This window comes from Gallus gallus, chromosome 3, assembly GCF_016699485.2.
Source record: "Gallus gallus isolate bGalGal1 chromosome 3, bGalGal1.mat.broiler.GRCg7b, whole genome shotgun sequence".
NCBI lineage: Eukaryota > Metazoa > Chordata > Aves > Galliformes > Phasianidae > Gallus > Gallus gallus.
Window position 1 is genome coordinate 4,730,827 of NC_052534.1, and position 21,110 is coordinate 4,751,936.

Sequence of the window (21,110 nt, forward strand, 5' to 3'; positions counted from 1 at the left end):
AAACAGAACTTTCATAATTGGAATACAGCTGTGAACTGTAGCTTCTTGTTTTCGTTTTCAAATAAATTAAAAAGAATGGATATTGAGAAATAAAAATGGTTAAGATGCATGTCTAGAGAACTGGAATGTGATAAGACAGGCAAATAAATCTTGTCAGTTGGCTTGGGCTCATATTTTTCATTCCTTATGCAGAAAGTAGTCACACAGTTACATGTAGAATCTGACAGAAAGTTGCACAAGTCTGTGGGCTGAGCAGCTCTGGAGCCGTGACTCCAGGTCACTGAGTTACTGCCACATGCATTTTTCTCTAAGTGACTTTGCTGTTTTTTTTAAAGCTGGCAATTATTGCCACGTGCTACCCAAAAAGGTAAAGTGTATAGCTACAGAAATGACCTTAAACAGTTACAGGGCTGGAACAGTTTAAGGCAGCAGGCTCCTGCTAAGTGTATTCCTGCAAAGGAAGGGGAGGTACAGATAATTACATCTTCAAGTTTGTTACAGTCCTTATAGCCTTTGTCGCTCAGGCACTGAAGTGTAAAGCTTCAAAGTGATTTAAGTTTCAACTGTCTTTTCTTCCTGAATTGACTGAACGTAGCTTTTTTGGAGCAGCATGCTTGTAGTTGTGTGCTCAGTTTGGAAGTAACAGGGCTTCTCAGTGCAAGCCCTTTGTTTTGAGACGTGACTCAAGATAGCATTTTTGCTTCCTCTTGTTAACAAAAGTAGAAGTTAAGCTGTGATGTTCGGGGCTGTGCTAGGGAAACTATTGTTTTCATGGGATTGCACGTACGTAGAACCAAAAAAAAAAAAAAAAAAGTGGGCAGAATTCCACTCAGTTTATTGTAGTTATATTAGTTCCACAAGGCAAGGTGGGCTGAAAGGTAAGAAAATCCACTTCTATCACTGAGTGCTAGACAGAGACTAAATATTACAAATGCATCTGGAGCAGAACTCTGAATTAAACTTTTCTGGGTTTACACATTTGCTTTAAAATGCCCTCGCAAGAAGGTCTTGAAAGTGGGCTAATGTAAAAGTTTGATGAGACAGATCTTCAGGTATCTAAGGACGTGCCCATTTTCCCCATGAGTTTTTTCTAGTCAATGGGCAGCCCAGAGGAAGACATCTGTTCTAGGTTATACCTAGCTGACGGTACAGCGGTTACTGCGAAACTATCTCAGCCTCCTTGTTCAACTGGCTATTACCTCACTTCCATAGGGAAGTCTTAAGTGAGAATCATAATAAGGAGAACTTGCACAACACAATGTCAGAGAATCAAAGAGCCAGAAGACTTTGATACAGCTGACTTTCCTTATGACACATATTATTTCTGTTGATATCTATCTGTTGTAGCCACTTCATCCTTTCTTTCTCTTTTTCCTTCATATAGGACATTGTTCCTCATCCTGCCTATTCATGAAATTCAAATAATCAATTAATGATTTTGTCCTTGTTAATGTTCAGTTTCACTGTTATTTATGGAAGGGATGTAAAAGGGATGTAAAACAAGTTCAGTGATACGTTCCAGACTGAACACGGATGGAGTGTTGCTGTGATCAGCCGTAATATAATCTCTTCTGCAGCTGTAGGACTGATAATTGCTGATCTTGAATTCCAGAAGCGTATTTCTGACAAAAAGTGTCTTTTTCTTCTTGCAGAGGACACTTTGAGAAGGACTCAGAAACAGCATTTGGAATGGAGAACTCAAACTGCATTGTAGGCCGAACTAATGCCTGATATTTAAGTATAGGGGAGATGTGGAGTTCTGAAGCTGAAATTGAGAAGCCTGGATCTGACATGGAATGTAAAGGAATGACAAAACTGGATGCCAAGAGGCGTTTTCAGCAGCAGTATTGCCAGGACACTGAAGAAACCAGAGAGACAAGCAGGAAAATGGGAAATGTCAAAAGTCTCTACCGTGGTCTCAGGATCAGAGAGAGGAAGGATGTTTCAGAGAACAATCTGAAAGGGAAATGTGAGATTTGGCAGCAGGTTAGCTAAGGAAGAAATAAGAGTGAAAGAAGAGTCAGCTTGGGGAGTACTGTAGGCTGTCTCTACTGTAAGATAAATTCACAGCAAGCCCAGTATGTCTAAGCAGTATGAATGAGCTTGTATTTTAATGCCCAAGAGGTGAGGGAAAAAATAAATTTCCTTTGGTTGAGAAGACAAAAAGTGGCTTCTTTCATCCACCTGAGAAGGAGTAGGGCTGCAGGCACGGTAGACAAGAAGTCAGATGCTGTGGCATGCCAACTGCCAAGACACCTAGCAAGTCTGTCTTTCCTTGTCCTCCTGTGTTGTTTTTTTATCACCCTGCTGGTCTGCAAGGTTATATGCTGCTTCTTTTTTTCCCCCATCCTGATTACTGCTTGCTTTGCTAATAAGGGAATAATGATGAGGAAGTATGTCATACAAATTGTTAGACAAAGATAAGGATGGCTACAGGGATAGCGCCAACTGAGAAGGCAGCAACAGTGAAATTGACTGTTTTTAGTAATCACATGAGAAGAAATACATGCTTTTGTTTTCAGAGTAAACATTTTACTGTCTAGATGGAAAAGTCCAGCAGCCAAAGTTGTTATTACAAGCTGATTTAAAGACACAGGTGAGGAAGTACTTGAAGATATTTGTTTGCTTCGTGTTGGCTTTATAAGACGTGGCTTACTGGTTTCTGAAGGCTTGAAAATGTCTTGCAGTTTTTCATGTTGACTGGTAAATCCTTTTGTGCCTAGAGTGCCATCCCCTCATAGAGTCACTGTTCATAATACTGAACTATGACTGTATATGAGAAGGATGGTTGTACAATCAGAGGATCTGAAAAACTGCTATGTCTGTTGTTCTTAATACTCTTAAGGCTTTATAATGCACTGTATTTTCTGAACTGATGCAAGAACAAGCCTTTGATGATAGAAAAACTGCAGTTTATAGTACAGAAGGAAGTGTGAATTGATTTTGCCAATTTGGGAAATGAAATAGGCAGTACAGAAGTTCTTAGACCCACTTTCCCAGTTGAAAAGCACTTAGGTAAAACTGGACAAAAAGCCAGAGGAGAACTAAGTGAAATTTCACACTCAGTGAGATGCCTCACGTCTGAGCAACCAGCCAGACCTTAGTGTTTTAATATCCCTAATCTATTCTGTGCTTTAATGAGATCTTGAGCTATTGGCTCTGAAGATTATTAGTGCCCTGGTGAATAGCCATTCAATCTTCAGGCGTGTGATGAGAATTTGCTTCCTCTTTCAATCCTTCAGCTTCTTGGCTAGAATTTATTATTTCCCTAAATAAAAGCAGCTGCAAAATTTCATTAGGTGTTATAGTACCCCTTTCTGCTGTATTTAACCTTGTCTCATTAAATAGATTACATCCTTGCCTCTTGTAATTAAGTGCAAATCAAACACAATATTTTAATATTATATTAAAAATGTAAGAAATAGGACGCCTTTTCAGCTGCCATTCTGAAATTCCTGAAGGCAGGAGTGCTACTTTGACAGTGACAAATTCTTCCAGAAACATCTGGTCTATAAAGTACATTTTCTCCTTATAGATCTGATAGTAAAATCATAAATACCAAAGACAAAGTGTTCTGTTCTGTCACACTTGAATTCCATTTAAAGAGAGTTCTTTATCTATTTCATCTGTTCAGTATCTGAGTGATTTAACTACCTGCAAAGGCTTCTGTTGAGTATGGGTTTTCTGGACACCAGCAATCTTAAATATTAGAAGAGCCCAGGCTGTAGAGAAAAAAAAAAAACATGAATCTAATAATGGGTTGTGTATTAATTCAGCAAGCCTTTGGTTTTATTTAATAAGCAAAGAAAAATTATACTTCCACAATCTACTGAGAGTCCAGTCAAACTATGTGATAAATACTGACAAGAAAAAATTATCTTGCATGTTCTAAAGTTGGGTCAAGAGAAGCACTATGAACCCACACCTTCCTTATGTGAACTTGCTAAGTCCCACGTCTAAATTTCATCCATTTAACATTTGTCACATAACTGGGGTCCTTCAGTTAAGTTCTTTGCAGAAATAAAAGAGGAATTGTCTGTTTGAGGGCTTTGATGTTGCATCTCTCTTGAAAGCACCTTTCTCCCTGTGCTGACTGTAAGGTTGTGCAGGGCAGCAGTGCTGATCTGAAGTTGGAGATGTAAGTTCAGTGGTATTCTCTGTGCTCAATGTAACCAAAATGCACTGTGTGTCTCCATCCTATACCTTTGGAGTTAAGCATTAGGTAAATATAGAGCATTTCCCCAAGTTTGTTTCAGGTATGAACTATGTGTATGCTATTAGCTATCTCTGTATCCAGGAGAGATTTATGTTGATAATATTATCATTAACTCTAATTTGATTTCAAACTGAGTCACTGATTACATGGTTTCTAAGTCTCAGATTCTGCTTCCTTGGGGAAGCAGAGGTGAGAAAGTTTGCATGCTATTGCATATATAATTAAAAACCACTTCCCATTATGTATATATGCTGTCCCTGCCCTGCTATACTGTCCTTTGCTCCTTTGCACCTTTTCCATCCTAGCTGGTAGTGATGCAGCAGCAGTCAGTCCGTTCTGTTACGTGTGCCTGAGTCGGGCTGCAGCCTTTTCTTAACAAGAGCCAAGGGCAGGTATCATGCTGCTCTGATTTACCTGCATGGCTGCGTTAGACCCAGTCATTTCAAAGTTCTTAATGATGGCAATTTATCAAACAAGCCTTAAAATAATAGGCACTGTTTCCAAAATGCCATGGCATTAGCAACCCACTCTTTATGGAGTGGCATAATGTTTTCTTAAAAAAATATGTAATGGACAAATAAATAACAACAACGACAAAAAACCTCAAAAAGAAATAAGAAAAACACCTCCCCCACCCCATGTTTGGAACAAGCTCGATACGTGGTATGTTTTCACATTGTTTAGTACAGTCTGAAAATTGCCTAAGTGCACAAAATGGGTCACCCTGATTATGTTTTGAGGCTGTGAATTCTTGCAAGAAGTTGTTAATGCACGAGCAGTCCTGCTCAGCAGAGTACGTTACAGCAGGAGCACGGCTACAGCTTACTGTGGGAGGTGGGAAGTGGCTCAGTTTGAGATCGGATGAGAACAGCCAACTACTTCACCTGAAAAGATCTCTCTCTAGAGGAAGGTCAGGCTAATTCTGCTAGAATCGTGCAAACCAGTAATTTGAAGTGCTCCTTGCAGTGAATCGATGGATGTGCATTACTTTGTGAAAGTGTGCATTAATGTTTGTAAGTATTAACACTTAAAATACATTCCTTGCTCTCTCTTAGTTGATAATGTCATCTCTGGAAGTGTTTAGCAAATTATAAAATGTAATTAATACATATATTTGTGTGTGCATGGCTTATATTTGTCTCTTTTTGAGAGGGCAAGCCTTAGGCTGAAGTGCTTGCTATTTTGCAAAGCCTTGAGGACTGTACTGACCTGGTAAGTCAGAAGTTGTTCCATCTTCTGTTTTGACAGTAGGAATAGGAAGAGAATTGCTTTCCCTACAGTGCCAAAGTGAGAAGGAACTTAACACTGATCTGTGAGCTTTTTAGCTCTGTAGGCTGTGTCAGTGTAGGAAATTGTATGGATGAATGGATGCGGATCTACAGAAACAAGCAGGTGTTGGTGCAGGCTCAAGGTACTCAGTATATATGCATTCAGGAGGGATGAGGGATTTAACGATGATCTGATCACTTAGGATCTTATTTTGTGAACTGAATGCTTATTTACGGTTGAAGTGCACTTCCTATTTAGTTTCATCTGAAAGGAGTCTAGGTAGTGCACGCCAGAAGTAATCCACCGTATGAGCCAAAGCAGGTGAGTGGGGACAGTCAGGAGGTGTACTTCTAATAAATGGGTTTATTTCTTAGGAAATGTCTTGGCTCTACTGTTATTGCTCTAGCACGATTAAGGTCTTGGCTACTGAAGTATATTGGTGGAATGTGAGAAGCAATCAAAACCAATTCAGCATCCTGGTAGTTTTGCTATGGCTCAACAGGAGCTGGATCTGAGAATGAGTGAGAGAAGCAGTCAGTCTCTATTGTTCGGCCTCTGTGAGTAAAAACATAACAATTAGAAACTGGAAAAGGAGTTAATGCCAGGCTTGCGCTGGTAATGATTGACTTTTCCATTCATGTGGCTGCATATACAAGGCCATCAAGAGATGAGGAATAAGGATTGTATTTACCAAACTCAGTGTATTTCTGTGAGCTCTGTACTTACTGTTGCTGCACTAATGTGGCTATTTCAGGACTACTGGTTTGTAAAATAAGATACTTCATTTTTACCATCACTCATATAAGCTTGGCATTCTACTGGCATTGCATTAAGGATATAAATTCATCTTCTGAAAAAACAAACATTGATAGTATAAGAAATTGGAAATTGCTAATATTAACTTCAAATGATAAGGTGTCAGCTATTACAAATTCTATGGGGCACAGTGTAATTTGGAAACAAAAGAGACAGCTAAAAGTAAGAATATATGTTTTCAACAAACCGTGTGGCCGTGCTGTACCTTCAGCACAATATAATCTCATGGATTAGAGAAACTTCTACTTAACCCTCCAGTATCAGGGTTCATGTTGCTCATCTGTCCACTTGCTGCTTGCAGAATGGAGCTCATCACTAGCTGTCACAGGAAGCTTAGTCAGCTCTGTTAAATATATAGGATGTCTGATTTTCAGCTGTATGATGAAGCTTAACATCTAATCTTAATGTTGGGTACAGTCAGCTGTAAAGGAAAAAGCTGTTTGGAAAGCTCAGAACTCGTATGGCTGAGCAGAATTTGCTTATAACGCCGGTGAAGTAGTACAGGTCTCATGAGCTATGACCGCTGAGTGAGTTTAATTTCTATGATATCATAAGTGCGATTCTCTCATGCTTTCCAAGGCTAAGTAAGGTGTAGCTATAATCAAACATGTAGCCATTAAAGCTGCTTAGTCCTAGAGTCAGATTCATTTCCTGTCTTCAAGCACTAGTGGACTGTTGAAATTTGGGATGCAGGCCTACGATGACACAAAATGCGTTATAATATACTTGGTGGGAACCTCTGCCATTATTATTATTTATTTTTTAAATGTCAGTTGTCAAACTGGAAACGTTTTTCAGGGAAAAAAAAAACAAAAAACCCAAAACATTTTACTGAGGATTTCACATGCACAGTTTTGGAATTATAATGACCATCCAGAAGGAATTTAATTGGTGATGAAATTCAAACTTAGTGCAAGTCATTTTTTTTTTTAATGGAGAAAAAAAAAAAAGTCTTGTATTTAATCTGGAATAAAAATACTTTTGAGATCTCAAAAATATTGGCATCTTTTTTCCTGTGCAGGCTACTGAGAACTGGGCTTAGTCCAGAAAACCGGTGGCAATGGCTTGGAAATGCACGGAAGCACATAATCTTGCAAATCAAGCTGCTAATGGAAACTGGGGTATGTCATTTTTGCTCTCTATTCCAAGTTTGTTGGTAGCTACCATCTGGAATTTAAAAACATTAATGATGATTATGAGATTAGAAGGATAAAAAGCCACAGCAGCTCTCAGATATTACAGCAGAGCTTTTCCCATGTGCCTGAGGGAAAAGTACTGTATCCCGTGCAGAATATTTTCAGATTATTTTAATTCAGTTGATTTTTATTTATGCATATATTTTTAATGATTGAACAATTGTTCAAAGCCTTTAAAAAGGATAAAGGGAAACGTTGGGTGCATAATTCATGTGCCATTTGCAGCCAACCATCTTGCACAACCAGGAAGGTTCAGAGGAAGAAAAGTACAATTCAAAAGGAGATGCTGGGCTGTGAAATAAGGAAAGAAGCAAAAATCTCACACTTCCACAGTTTGAACTGTGAAATGTTAATTAAGTATAAAGGAAAAACATGTTGAAGCTTCAGAGCATTATGTCCAAGGCAGAGGAAGTGTCATGGTTAAGGGTGAATATGACTGCAACATGGCATGCTGTCTTGCACAGTCAGTTGACTGGAAAACAGATCCTGATGCACAGGATGGAATGAGCAGGTCTGACTGGCGGGGACAAGGAATGGAGGTGAATGGCAGTGGGCATTCTTCTTTTCTTCTTTTCTTTTCTTCGACAGGTGCCATCCAAGGTAGATCCTCAGTCACTGGGTAGGTACCAAACTGTGCCAGGCGTGTATCCCCTTCCTCTGAAATGCAACATTTTGGGGGAAGAGCAGAGAGCCTGCCCAGGCACTCAGTGGGCTCAGTCCAGCCAGGAATGCTTGTTTTGTTCATGTTAAGAAGGATGAAAGAAGGGCAAAGTGTGTGGAAAGTAAGCCCTCACTTAGAAAAAGAATTTCTGGCTCAAACTAGGTGTAAGCAAAGTTCATGCAAATCGTGTTCTATTAGCATATATGCTGTTTACTTGGGTTTTTTTTTTCCTAGTGCTTTTGTCCTAAACTGGTTATTTTGGATTGCAAATGTGAGGCAGTGATCAGCTGGTTTTCTGTCATCACCTGAAGGAGCCACTCTGTGGATGCTGAAGTGCACTCAGAACACAGGAGAACAGTCACCACGAGTTACAGGGAGACCTCAGATCAGTGTCCTGCTCAGGAAGAAAAGAAAGAGGTTCTGATCAGAGGAAGTTGACAGCTTGTCCTTAAAATTAGACATGCCCTTGAGGAAACCACACAGGGATCACAATTTCCATCAGCTCCAGAGACGTAGTAGTTGCTAGAGGGGTCATTTACTTAAGTGGTTGGTACTTTCTGGAGTATATATAAAGAAAAGAAAGTAAGCTATTACATTAAATAGCTCTTAAGTAGGATGGAACAATGAGGTTGGTGAAAAGTAGTGTTTATAAATGTTACTGAAGAAAAAATAATCAGCAGATGAAGAAGTACAGTTATTAACACAAATGATTTCCATGCATGGATTTGCAAAGCTCTTAGTCCAAACAAACGATTTAGGTAATGCCAGTAGAGATGGATGGCTGTTCCTACTGAGCACAGAATTAAGAGAAAAAGAAAGCTGGTGACATCAGTATCATCTGATTGAAGGTGAACCTAAGCTAAAGAAATCTGGAAGTGTGTTCAGCCCAGAGCACAACCTGGCATTACACAAAGCTGTGTGCTGGAGAGGTTAGGGAAGCCGGACAGCTGATATCCATCAAGGAGAGAGAGCTCTTTCTGTGGTGGGCTGGCTAATTGTTTGTTTAGGCATTCAGCTGGGTTGCAGAAGACTTGTGTTTGGTTTCAGGTTTGTTTAAAACACCCTATGCTCCCTGGACCGTTAATTATTTGACCTCTGTTGTGGTTCCTATGTAAGATGTTGGTATAATAGTTCTTTTCATTGAGGATATATGCTGGTAACCAACCGAAAAGGTCACTGCCCAGGTGCTGTTACTCTGTGTTCCACCCTATAAAAGACAGAGAAACCAGAATGGGTGTTTTCTTTCTGTAAGCTTCACTAATGAAATCTATTCTCACTGGAGCTCATTGATCAACGTTGTTTGATGAATGGTTATTTGCTTGATCTAATGTTTACTGAAGTCAGCAGAAATCTTTCACTGGACATTTAATTTTTATTTTTTTTCCTGTCTTGCTGCTGTGCTTTATGGCCAATGAACCGGCGGAGGAAAAATGCTCAGGAATAAAAGCCCTTGGGATGAGTATGAAGGAACAGAGATCTTCAGGGTTATACAGTTTGTAGCTTTAAAGTAATGATAACTTCTTTCAGTTCCAGTTGGAAGACCCCAGAGGCCAAGATTAACCTTAATACAACACGTAGGTAAAGAGCAGGAGGTGGAGGAGCACGTGGTACAACAAAGGGTCATGTCTGGAAGATGGAGGGAAGGGGGAGCAAACCAAATAATTGGTTATTATTAGCAACTAATTACTGTAGATACTATGAATCTTGTGAGAAGCAATACTGAAATAGCCGCTGTGGTTTTTAGTTGGATTAAGCTGTATTTCAGTCTCAAACTTGTGAAGCTGCAGACACATAACATGTGCTGAAGCACAGGTTTAGCTTCTTTAAGAAATAGAGGTTACAGGTGCATGTGATTGTACATGTACAGCAAATTCTTTTGTTTTCAAGAAAATCTTTTAATTTGAGCTTGAAACTGGATCCTGCTGGCCTTATTTTAGACTAGAAGTCTAAAGACTGGATAAAGATAGCCTTGCTTTAGTGCAGCAGCAGCAGATGAATCTCTGACTTCTCACAAGGTGGTGATAGCAGTGTGGGTTCTTTGCAATGCCTATACTGGAAAATACTTTCACCAAGGCAGAATCAGACAGTAATGAATTAATTCCATTGTGTAGTTCATCTACTTTGCTTGATGTGGATGGTTCTTTTCTGGCATTGTATGGCAATCATCGTTTTGGTGTGTTTAGACTCTCATCACATCAAGGTCCTGATTTAGCAAATACCTGGAACAGAATCTCTAAGTACTGGGATGTTCTATGAAATTGAACATGTCATTCAAGTGCTTTAAGGAGGCTTAGTGTAATTTACTCATTTTGTCTTTTTGCTGATAGTTCCTGGAGGGATTTTTATGCCTTTAGGACAAATTATCTGATGAACCTGCAATAAAAAGCAGGACTTAGTCCTAGAGAACAAGATTCCAAGTGGGTCTTTAAATTCCACAGCCAAAGCATCTTTATGTGGTAAGGAGCAGCACACGAGGCCTTCAGATGAGACATTTTCCACAGGATGAGAATTCAGTGAAAATGTATTTTGAAAATCCTGCCCTCACTTGATATTTATTCTGCTATCCATTTGCATGCATTGTCTTTGAGACCATATATTCTATACCATGTTATTGGACAGTGATAAATGGCTCAACAAAGTTAAAATTTAATGAGAAAAGGGCAATGAGATGTTGTGCTTTTATAATGACTTATCTGGCTTGTACAGATAAGATTGCGTATGAAATATAATAATGTTATCAATGTAATCTATGTTACTTTGGACATTACCATACTTATGATTCATTAACAGTAACTGTTTTGCTATGTAGCTTTCTGTACTGGTTATGTTGCTTGGCAACATTAACTCCAAGATAATGATGTCTTACTGCCTGTGATTAAATAATGCTTTTTCCCCCATATTGTTTATGATATATCTAGCTTATTTATTTTCTTGTTTGCAAACTCTGTTCCTTATTTTTCATGCCAAATATAGCAAGGTATGTATACGTTCCTTGAATAATTCTGTGCTTAAAATTCACCGCATATATTCCCCTACTAAAGTGAATGCAAATAGCAAAATAGTATGATGGAAAAATAAAACCAGTGCACAATAATGCGAAGAACATAAAATGGAGAAGCAGTCTGTAGAACTACTGCTGATACTGCTGAATAAATCCTTAAAGCCTTTTCAGCAGAAGTGCGTTGCTAATAACCATGGATAATGCCCTAGTTCTATGATTTAATTCTCCTCTTAAATAAATAAATAGGAAGCTATGGGGCTTGCCCATATGCAGTGCTAAACTTTGGAACTTGACCAAGAAAAGTGAAATACTATACGCTGAAGGGTAGTAAATGTCTTCTGATGCTATTAGTAGATGGATCAATGTAGTTTAATAGTATTTACAGTAGTACATTGGACCTCCATGTTAACAGTATTCTGTACTAATACCTGAAGCATAGCACACATTAAAATTGATATCGGGTGGCTATTGAACATATTTTAAATGATTCCGTTAATTCCTGCAGAGCTTATCACCATGGTGACAGCGACAGAAATTGAACAAACAGGAAAAAAATTCAGAATTGATCCATCCTAAATGAGATTCCAATGGGATTTAGAGTCATGCTTAAAAACTGGGAGCCAAATATAAGAGTGAGCGCTCTTCAGCTGATAGTATACCCCATATCTCCTCCAAGGAGGGCTTCTGTCTGCAGGTTTGGTCCCTGCATCATACATTGCTTTCCAGATGGCACCACCTAGGAAGTGATGGTTTTGGAACAGAGGCCTAGATAGTAAGCTGTGTGCTTCCAATGTACTGGCATTAAATCAATAATTCTTTGTGGTTTTGTCATCTGTAACTGAAGTGTTAATACTGGTATGGATGCAGTATGAGTGGAAATGTGCATGTGACAGCACCAGAAATTACAGCCAAGTAAATGTTAAAAGACTGGGACTTGTACCAAACACTCAGCGTGCTGCTCCCAAGGCTCTTTACTCAGGTGTAACGATGTTGTTAAATCCACATGAGAACATCAGCCCTCTACAAGACTCCACAGCACAGAGGAAGACCTAGGAGGGTGGCAGAAAGTTGCAGCATGTCATGCATACCAATCCTTTAAGGTTTTCCAACAGGACAGTGTGCCCTTCAAACCAACAAGGAAAAATGGAGGACGCACAGAAAGCTTGGCTACAACCTACGGAGCTACTGGAGTCAGAAACAAAGCACTGACTGCCAAAACAGGTACGTGGCTTCTCTTTGTGCTCCAGTGCTACTCTTATTCTAAATTCAATCAATTTCGTGCAAGAGATGTGAATGACTCCTGGGAGTGGAACGTTTTCCCACTGTATTGAAGGGTTTGTAATGTGTCCAGTTGCTCATGGTTCGTAGCTGCTTAATTTTAATTTCAACAATGATCCTTAGAAATAGAGAAATTCTTATCTAACTGAGTGTCTGGAGTAGGTTTATAATTACTGTACTTGACTTTCACTGCAGTGTTGGTATGTGAGGACGTTACAGAAGGTAGCAGGGGAAGGTATCTGTGATATGCAATTACACTGATGTCTATAGAGGACATATTTTTATAGTAGTTTCTTTAGACAGATGACATAAAATCTCAGTGAAATCTTACTGGAACACTCTGGGTTTTCATAAACTTTTTTTTTGTGTGTATGAAGAATATTTAAAAAACAAAACAGATGTTTCACCTAAATCAAAGCTGGAAGTGGTCCTGTGTATGATGTAGTCTCTCCATGTGAAACTTAAAGTCTATGCTTCCCAGATGTGTAACAAATCCGAGGTTGTGTTTGGTTCTTAGCTTGAACTGGTAACCCTGTCTGCACAATGTGTTGTTGCTGTGGGATTTCAAGTAAACAATAATAATAATAATAAAATAATAAACAGTTCTTCACAGTGCAGCTAGAATGCATCAACATGATTAAGAGCAATATTGAGGCATAACAGGAACACAGTAAGGTCAAATCAAATACCTTCAAGAGTGACAGGGAATTCTGTTAAGTTTGGATTATATTTACTCTGTCTTGCACCAAATAAGGATACTTTTACAAGTACATCTCTGGCATCAGGAGGTCTTCCTGTAATTGAAATCAGATGTAGTACAATTAAAATACTTTTGCTGATGCTGGACTAAATATTAGCCTGAACAAAACAGTGAGTGAGAAATGCCCAGGAAGCTATTAACAGGCATAGAAGGCTGAGGATCCCATCCACTAGTCATTATGAATGAAACAAATAGAAAATGGAGCACCTGATTTCATAATGAGATCCCCGGTGGAGAGGAGTTCACAACAGTAGTGTTGGCAGGCTCTGGACTTAAAGGTATGCTACATGACAAAGAGTTGTAATGGGAAATGAGCCTTGCATGACTTGAGGGAGGAGAGTGGCTGGGAATAGCACAGTGTTTGTACAGGAATCCATACCACCTGTGTAGTTAGCGCATTTACAGTCACAAAGGAGTTCTACTCAGCCCGAAATTCTTCTAAATGATGTCTGGTATGTAAGAAACATAGAGCAAATTAGAATGATTTCACTGTGATAAGTTTTTGTTTGTTTAATTATAGCTGTTTCTTTTCCTCCACAGGAAAACATTTTGACCCTGGTAACATTTATAGACATAGCTGTAGCATACAAATGTCTGAAACGAAATAGTCAAAACTCTCACGTTATACACTTACTCAAAATCCAGGTTTAAGACCTTCATGGGGAATCATATTTAATATTTAGTGGAACACTGCCAATTATCTTTGGAACCACAGAATAATACATAACTCCACCGTGCACCACAAAGAGCCATGCGGAACAGTCTGTTCTGACATGAATGGAGCTCTGGATATAAGCAGTGCTTTAAAAGAATTGAAGTACATTATAAAGATTCAACGGCTCTCTCTAAAATGAGTTACTCCCAGCACTGATCAGGAAACATGATCCTTTGAAAATGATCTTGGAGAAGATGCTGCTATTTTGATAATGACGTGACCCCAATTTATGCTAAGCTATACGTAAAAGTAAACTACTTCTTACTACTGTTCAAATATTTATAAGCTTTCCAGGCGAGTGGTGCTAATTAAAGCTTTATGCACTTAAGAAGAAAATTTTAAATAGTACTTCTAGTTTGGCTTTTATGAAATCCTTTTTCACCGGGTTGTCATACAGCAGCACAGCTGCAGTGACGTGTGCAGAAGGACATCACAACTGAAGAGCAACTCAGGGGCAACTATTTCCATTGCCTTCAGATTTCCCCAAACTATTGTTTTGTTGGCTTTCGTACACTCTCATTTAGAACTGTGGGATTCAAATTTAATTATTTAATGTTAACATTTCTCGAGGCCCCTAAATGTTGTCAAAGAGGGTGTAGAGCATCCTGTCTGAACAGTGATTGCTATTTCCACTGAATGCAAGCTAACTAGAAAACATTATTATTTTTTTTTCCTACAGAGATGTTTCAGGTTCTGTTTTTCTTCCCATGCCCTCAGAACAGTATTTTCAATTTAATGTTGCTATTACAATTTAATGTTGCTATTACTTCTTCCTCATGTTAGTATGGAACTTTCTGTGTTCCAGTCTGTGCCCGTTGCCCCTTGTCCTGTTGTTGGGCACCGCTGAGAAGAACCTGGCTGTATCCACTTAGCTCCCACCCTTTAGATATTTAGAAGCATTGGTAAGATCTCCCTCATAGTCTTCTCCAGTCCGAGCAGCCCAGGTCTCTCAGCCTGTCCTTGCACAGGAGATGCTCCAGGCCCCTCACCGTCTTTGTGGCCCTCCGCTGGACTCTCATAGAAATTCCCTGCCTTTCTGGGGCTCCCCAGTTCAGAACTGAACACAGTATTCCATCCAGGGCAGAGAAGAGGGGGAGGATCACCTCCCTTGCCCTGCTGGCCACACTCTTTGTAATGCACCCCAGGTTACCATTGCATTCTTTACCACCAGGGCACATTGCTGGCTAATGGTCAAGCTGTTGGTCACCAGGACACCCAGGTCCTGCTCCTCAGTGCTCCTCCCCAGCAGATCGTTCCCTAACCTGTACTAGTGCATGTACTGTTCCTCCCCAGGTAGGAAGTAGGATGCTACACTTGCCCTTGTTGATCCTCATGTGGTTCTTCTCCACCCAGCTCTTCAGCCTCTCCAGGTCTTGTTGAATGGCAGCACAGCCATCTGGTATGTCAGTCACCTGGCTTCGTATCATCAGCAAACTTGCTGAGGGTGGACTCTATCCTTCATCCAGATTGTTGATGAAGATGTTCAAGAAGATCAGATCCAGCGCTGACCCCTGGAGAATGTCACTAGTTACAGGTCTCCAACAAGGCTCTGAGCCTCTGATCACAACCCTCTGAGTTCTGCCTGTTCTCAATCCACACTTCCTAAGCTTACCTATGAGGATGTTATGGGAGACAATGTCAAAAGCCTTGCTGAAACCAAGGTATGTAATGCCCACTAATCTCCCTGCATTTACCCAGCCGATCATGTCCTCTTAAAAGGCTACCAGGTTGATCAAGCATGGGGTAAGAAAAATGGGCCCACATAGGTGAGATCTTTGATATAAATGAAATTACACTTGGGGCTTAAACTAAAAAAAAAAACAAACAACAAAAGACATTTTTCCCTGTTCTACCCAAATTGATTACTAGTAATTCCTCTGGTTGGAAACGTATTGTTCCAAATCCTGATTTCTGGGTAGAAAGCATGTGGTTTCAGAGGCCTTGTTTCTACAAGTCCCATGGAATTTCTTATTGGTGAGGGGGAAGAAGAGGCACAATGTGTGTTTGTGCACCTGTGTGTGTCTTACACAACCACTTTGCATCTTTGTGCTTTGTTTGGTCTGGGAAATAAATGGATAAGTACTTGGCAAGGAAAACTACATGCCATGAAACTGTTGGTTTGAAATGTTTGTTACTGACTAAAATGAAGACGTTCAGTGTTTTCATTACTTAAAAAATATGGCTCAGGCAACAGTACTGCAAGAAATTAAGAGGAGTGTTTTCTCTCTCATAGGGAGCTATGGCCATGGGTGCTCTCTCTGTAGAGGGCTGTGCATCAGACAGCAGCTCTCTGTAGGAAGATGCCTTAGCTACTCAGGTCTTTCGGTGCAAGTGCCTTGTTTTCTTATTGAGCATGCTGGATACCTGTTGGTTTTTTTTTCATAAGGAAGATGAAGCATTGGAAGCATAAGGAAGAGCATGCCACTTCAAGATAACTCTTGAACTGTTTAGTAGACATCTGTGCTGTCAACTTCTGCCTTGCTTTTAAGAACACTCTTCCTTCTTGATTTATTTTCCTTCACCTTTGAATTCTAAATGGGATTTTTAGCTATTTTTGTAAAAAAAAAAAAAAAAAAAAAAAAAACGTATATCTTGCTTTTTTTTCTTTTTTCTTTATTCGTTATGTTAAAACCTACAACTACATTAAGCAGGTGCTTATATCAAAGATTAGTACTTACAAAATCTATTTAAGCTGAAAGGAATATTTTATTCAGGTAATGCTGTACGTATTGTTTGTAGCTAAGCTGTAATCTTCACATGAAGGGAAAAAAAACTATTTTACATTTATTTGAATGTCACTGATTTTAAAAGCTTTATTTCAATATCTTACATCTTACATGATATGTTTAATGCTTGCAATTTTTATAGAGTTCCTTAATTTGTTCTAGTAATACATTGATGTCATACAGTATAATTTACAACCTTTGTAATCATGTTAATATAATTGCACGAGGACATCTTCTTGCAGTAGTATCATAGAATCATGGAATGGTTTGGGTTGGAAGGGACTCTTAAAGATCATCCAAACCCCCTGCCATAATCAGAGACACTCAGGCTGTTCAAAGTCCTGTCCAACCCTACTTCGAACGTTTCTGATGATGAGACGTTCACAGCCTCTTTGGGCAACTTGTTCCAGTATCTCAGCACCCTCATAGTAAAAATCATAATAATAATAATAATAATAATTCTTCCTTATGTTCTGTCTAACACCACTTACTATCACAAACTGCAGAACTGTCATTCTTGTGTTTGACATTTGACAAGGGTTATACAGTTTGGATTTTAGATTGTCTGGTCCTGGACAACCTCACTGCTCATACATACTTTGCATATTTGAAGAGCGCAATTAACGCTGACAGGAGGGGTCCAGATCTCTTCCAGTTCCATGTTGTTTTGTTTTTTAATTTCTGCCTTTTTTACTCTTCCTCTTACCTTTTCTGTTTCTTATCTCTTGTAACTGTTTCTTACCACTTTTTTTCCTCTCCTCTTTCCTAGGACGGATATTGCAGTCTCATTATAAGCAGGCTTCTGCTTCTCCTTAAGAGAAATAAAGACCTAATAACACTGTTTCTCAAAGACTAAAACTAGGGTAAGTATATAGGATACTTTCTAGTCTCTTGCTGCTGGGAAGCTCAGTGACCTCTTGACCTGAGTATTTTCTATGAAGTTGCCCAGTCTGTCCTTGTGCTCCTGTAAACTTAATCTATGTCATTTTCTTCTTTCCTAATATGTTTTTGAAACAAGTTTGGTTACAAATAACTAATAGGAACAAACTTTTCAATGTATTTTAAAAAGGCTGCCAATCACTATGGAAGTAATGCCATTTTACCTCCCATCTGTAGTTACCATTCCGAAAATGACAAACGATCATCAAATCTTGTCAACACATAATAGCAGTCTTTGCAGAATTCAGAGATAATCTACAATCCCAGCATGTAACAGTAAAGTAGAAATAAGTTGGTGTTATCCGTTTGCTTGGAATAATCAGAAGAATTGCACTGGTAATGCACTACTTGTAAAAATCCAACCATTAATTTCAATAAGAGATGTTTCTGTCCTTTGTAATTGAGATAGTTGGCTTTTTTTGGCCAATTTTATCAATGCATCACAGAATAGGTGAAGCTGGGTTGGACCTCTGGAGTTTGGCACGGTCACACAGAGCAAGGAGCCACATCCCATTGGGTTTTGAAGCCCTCTGATCATGTGTCCGTGACCTCTCTGGGTGACCTGTTCCAGTGTTCAACCATCCTCGCATAAACAAGTGTTCCCTTATGTTTGGCCAGTGTCTCCTGTATTTCAATATGCCTCTTGTCCTACCACTGGATACCACTGAGAAGAGTGGCACACATTTATTTACTGCCCTCTGTCAGGTATAGCTGGGATTCCTGAGGGCCAGTTTTACCAGGGAAGATTGAGGTGAAGGAGGTATTGAGTAGCTTGAACTTTTCTGTGTCTCATGTCACAGGGTCCCCTGTTCTTTTCAGCAACAGCCCCACATTTTCCCCAGAACTCTTTTTGCTGCTGATAGACCTGTTGAAGCTCATTGTCTTGTACTTCACATCCACGGATTCAACTCCAGATGGGCCTCCGTTTAAATGTAACAGGTAATTTAATATATATTAAGCTAATTCTAAAGCCTATTACAAATTAGTCTGGCTCTAGTACAGGTTTCAAGACTGAGTTTTACGGATGTTACTTTTGACTTGAAGAACTGGGAGTTTAAAAAAAGTAAAATTGCAACTCTCAACATGGGACAATTATTGCTTTGTACCTCAGTTAACCAAAATGTAAGAAATCTATTTTGGGATTCTTTTTCAAAGAACCAAAGCAAACTGGTATAGCTGACAGAGCACTTAATCGTGTAATGATAGATATCACTTGTATTGTTCAAATTGGTCTTCACTGTTCAAAAATTTGCCTTTGAAGGAATGCGTAATACTTTTGGAGGAGACAAAATATCATCATCACTCAGCTGGGGCTTCTGTGACAAGGTAGGTTTCTATTAGAACTAGCTGGTAATAAATGTAAATTGTGATGATCGTAATAAATATTTAATTGATTTCTGAGTAGTCAGCAAAAATGATTTGGCATAGATGGTTCACTGCTCTAAAAGCACTATTTAGAAAATTCCTTTGCTTCATAAATCCCTCTAACGCATACTACGGAGCTGTAAATTACTATTGACCACAGTATAGATCTCAAGTCTGTGTCTTTCAGCTAGAATACATTGAATGGTGACCTGAGTTCAAGAACTCTTCATGTTTTCCTTCTGTGCATAGCTATGTCTTCATTTTGATGTGCTGACTGCATGCTTTTCTCCCATTGAGTCACTTGCCTATATCACGAAAGAATCTATAATTGTAAAGTCACTTTTGAAAACTTTCCTTTAAAATACATAATCTACTTCCAAATGCAAATTAACTACGATGAATCGGGCCCACATCCAAAAAAATCCCACTCAATTAAAAATCTAAGCAACTGCTCAAACGTTTTACCATATGGAAGTACCTCTAAGTATGAATTCAAAATTAACCCTGTATGGGCTTAACATGATAAACTGAGAAGGCAGATCGTGTTTGTTGGACAAATTTGTGAGCACCCAGCAGCTGAGTAACACTTGGATTTACTAAATGATTCCCTGCCATCTTTTACAGTGATGGTGAGGAAGATGAGGGTGGGGGAACGTGGCTCTCTGTCCTTGATCTGAAGGCAAAGAGGTGTTCTCATCTATGCATGTGTGTTACTGGCAACTTGTAGCTTTTTGATGCACGCATGATTAAATTTTTATTGCATATGTGTGAAATGAGACAGAAATGACCTTTTACTACAATTTCCATGGTGATGGTCCTCGTCTCATTATCAGTAATCTGTTTATTAATACTGAATTAACCAGAAAGGGACACCTGGAGAGAACACAGTGTAACACACGTAAAAGTAGGAGAAAGTGAAACTTTGAAAAGGATTAAAGTCCAATCATTAACGTAGGCATCTGTTTCAAAAAATCTTTGCAATTCCATTGACTCACACAGCCAGGGTGCTTTTCATGTAGGGAAGCTAAGGAGTTGTGTCTTATGTTCTTAATCTTCGACTTTCATGCAGTGTGTCCTGGATGTGAAGAGGAAAAGAAATTGTGCCATTTCTGTTATTTTTGATGCATGCATATACTTATGTGCATCTCTATACACTGTACACCGTTCCCATTGGCAATAATAATCCAAATGAGATGTCACTTGGTTCTCCACTTTTATTATACAGAACATAGAATAGTGTGTGTTATGGTGCTGTATGAGCTACCAAGCCAGATCTGCAATATTTGTTAAGATGGGAAATCCACAAATAAAGCAGCTGAGAATTCAACACATCTACTTTTGAGATGGCATGAATGTATTCACGTGTTGTATGAGCTGAAGGACTCTGGGTTTCATAGATGGGAGGAAAGGAGGTTATAGTCAGAAGCAAATAGTATGATCATCAAGAAATTCCATTTATTTCTTGAGTTATAAGAAATGAGAGTAATGGCCTATTCTTACTGTTTGACGGAAGGTGCGCCAATAAGTATCTGCTTTATTAGAACTAGGAATTTATTTATAACAGGAATAAAAGCTCCACTGTCACCTGTGAAATCTCATTTCATGCTATTTAATATTTGTCAGATTGCTCGGAAATCAAAAAGCAAAAGAAGGATCGGTTGAATAGTAAACACTTAAGTCTTCCATTTGTTTCTATCAGTAATTTGGCGCCCATGCTTTTTTCTTTTTCTTCACCTGGAATTGTTCCCATTCCAAGATCCTGCTCTTTTCCAGGGTAGCATACTTGTTTATACTTACACAACACAAATATTTTGTCCAAGCTAACACGTTTCTATCATTTGCAGACCCGGAACCAAAGAGTTTGTCTCAAAAAGTAAGTAAATCTGATAGACCTTTTCCAAACTCAACATCTGTCAGACTTAATGCAAATACATTTAGTGTGGGGGGTACGGAGAGGATTCTTTGCTTGATAATGTGTCTTGAAATGCTGTCTCTCTACCTGAGTTCTCCAAGTGGAGCAGTCCGTCTGTGTCCTGAGGAAGCTGAGCCACCATGGAGGTTCATGACCCCATTTGCATGCAGCAAACCAGGCTTCCAGCCCAGCAGACTGTGGTTAATGTTTGCAGATCTAGAGGATTATGCTGTTGACTGCTCGGTTAAACACGTGA

General features: G+C 39.1%; 1 protein-coding gene across 49 annotated transcripts in view; it reads left to right on the forward strand.

Moving 5' to 3' along the window:
* LOC101747556 overlaps positions 1-20,810 on the forward strand; it is a 32,170-nt gene extending 11,360 nt beyond the window's left edge. For 37 of the 49 annotated variants that reach the window (XR_006938870.1, XR_005858452.2, XR_006938875.1 and 34 more), the window contains 4 exons: positions 1,653-15,573; positions 17,408-17,501; positions 18,397-18,516; positions 18,839-20,535. The gene's annotated coding sequence lies outside the window, so the exon portion shown is untranslated. Of the gene's footprint in view, positions 1-1,652; positions 15,574-17,407; positions 17,502-18,377; positions 18,517-18,838; positions 20,536-20,786 lie in introns of those variants that run through there. The other 12 variants (XR_006938888.1, XR_006938886.1, XR_003074346.3 and 9 more) reach the window with 12 other exon arrangements.
* The last annotated feature ends 300 nt before the right edge of the window (positions 20,811-21,110 follow it).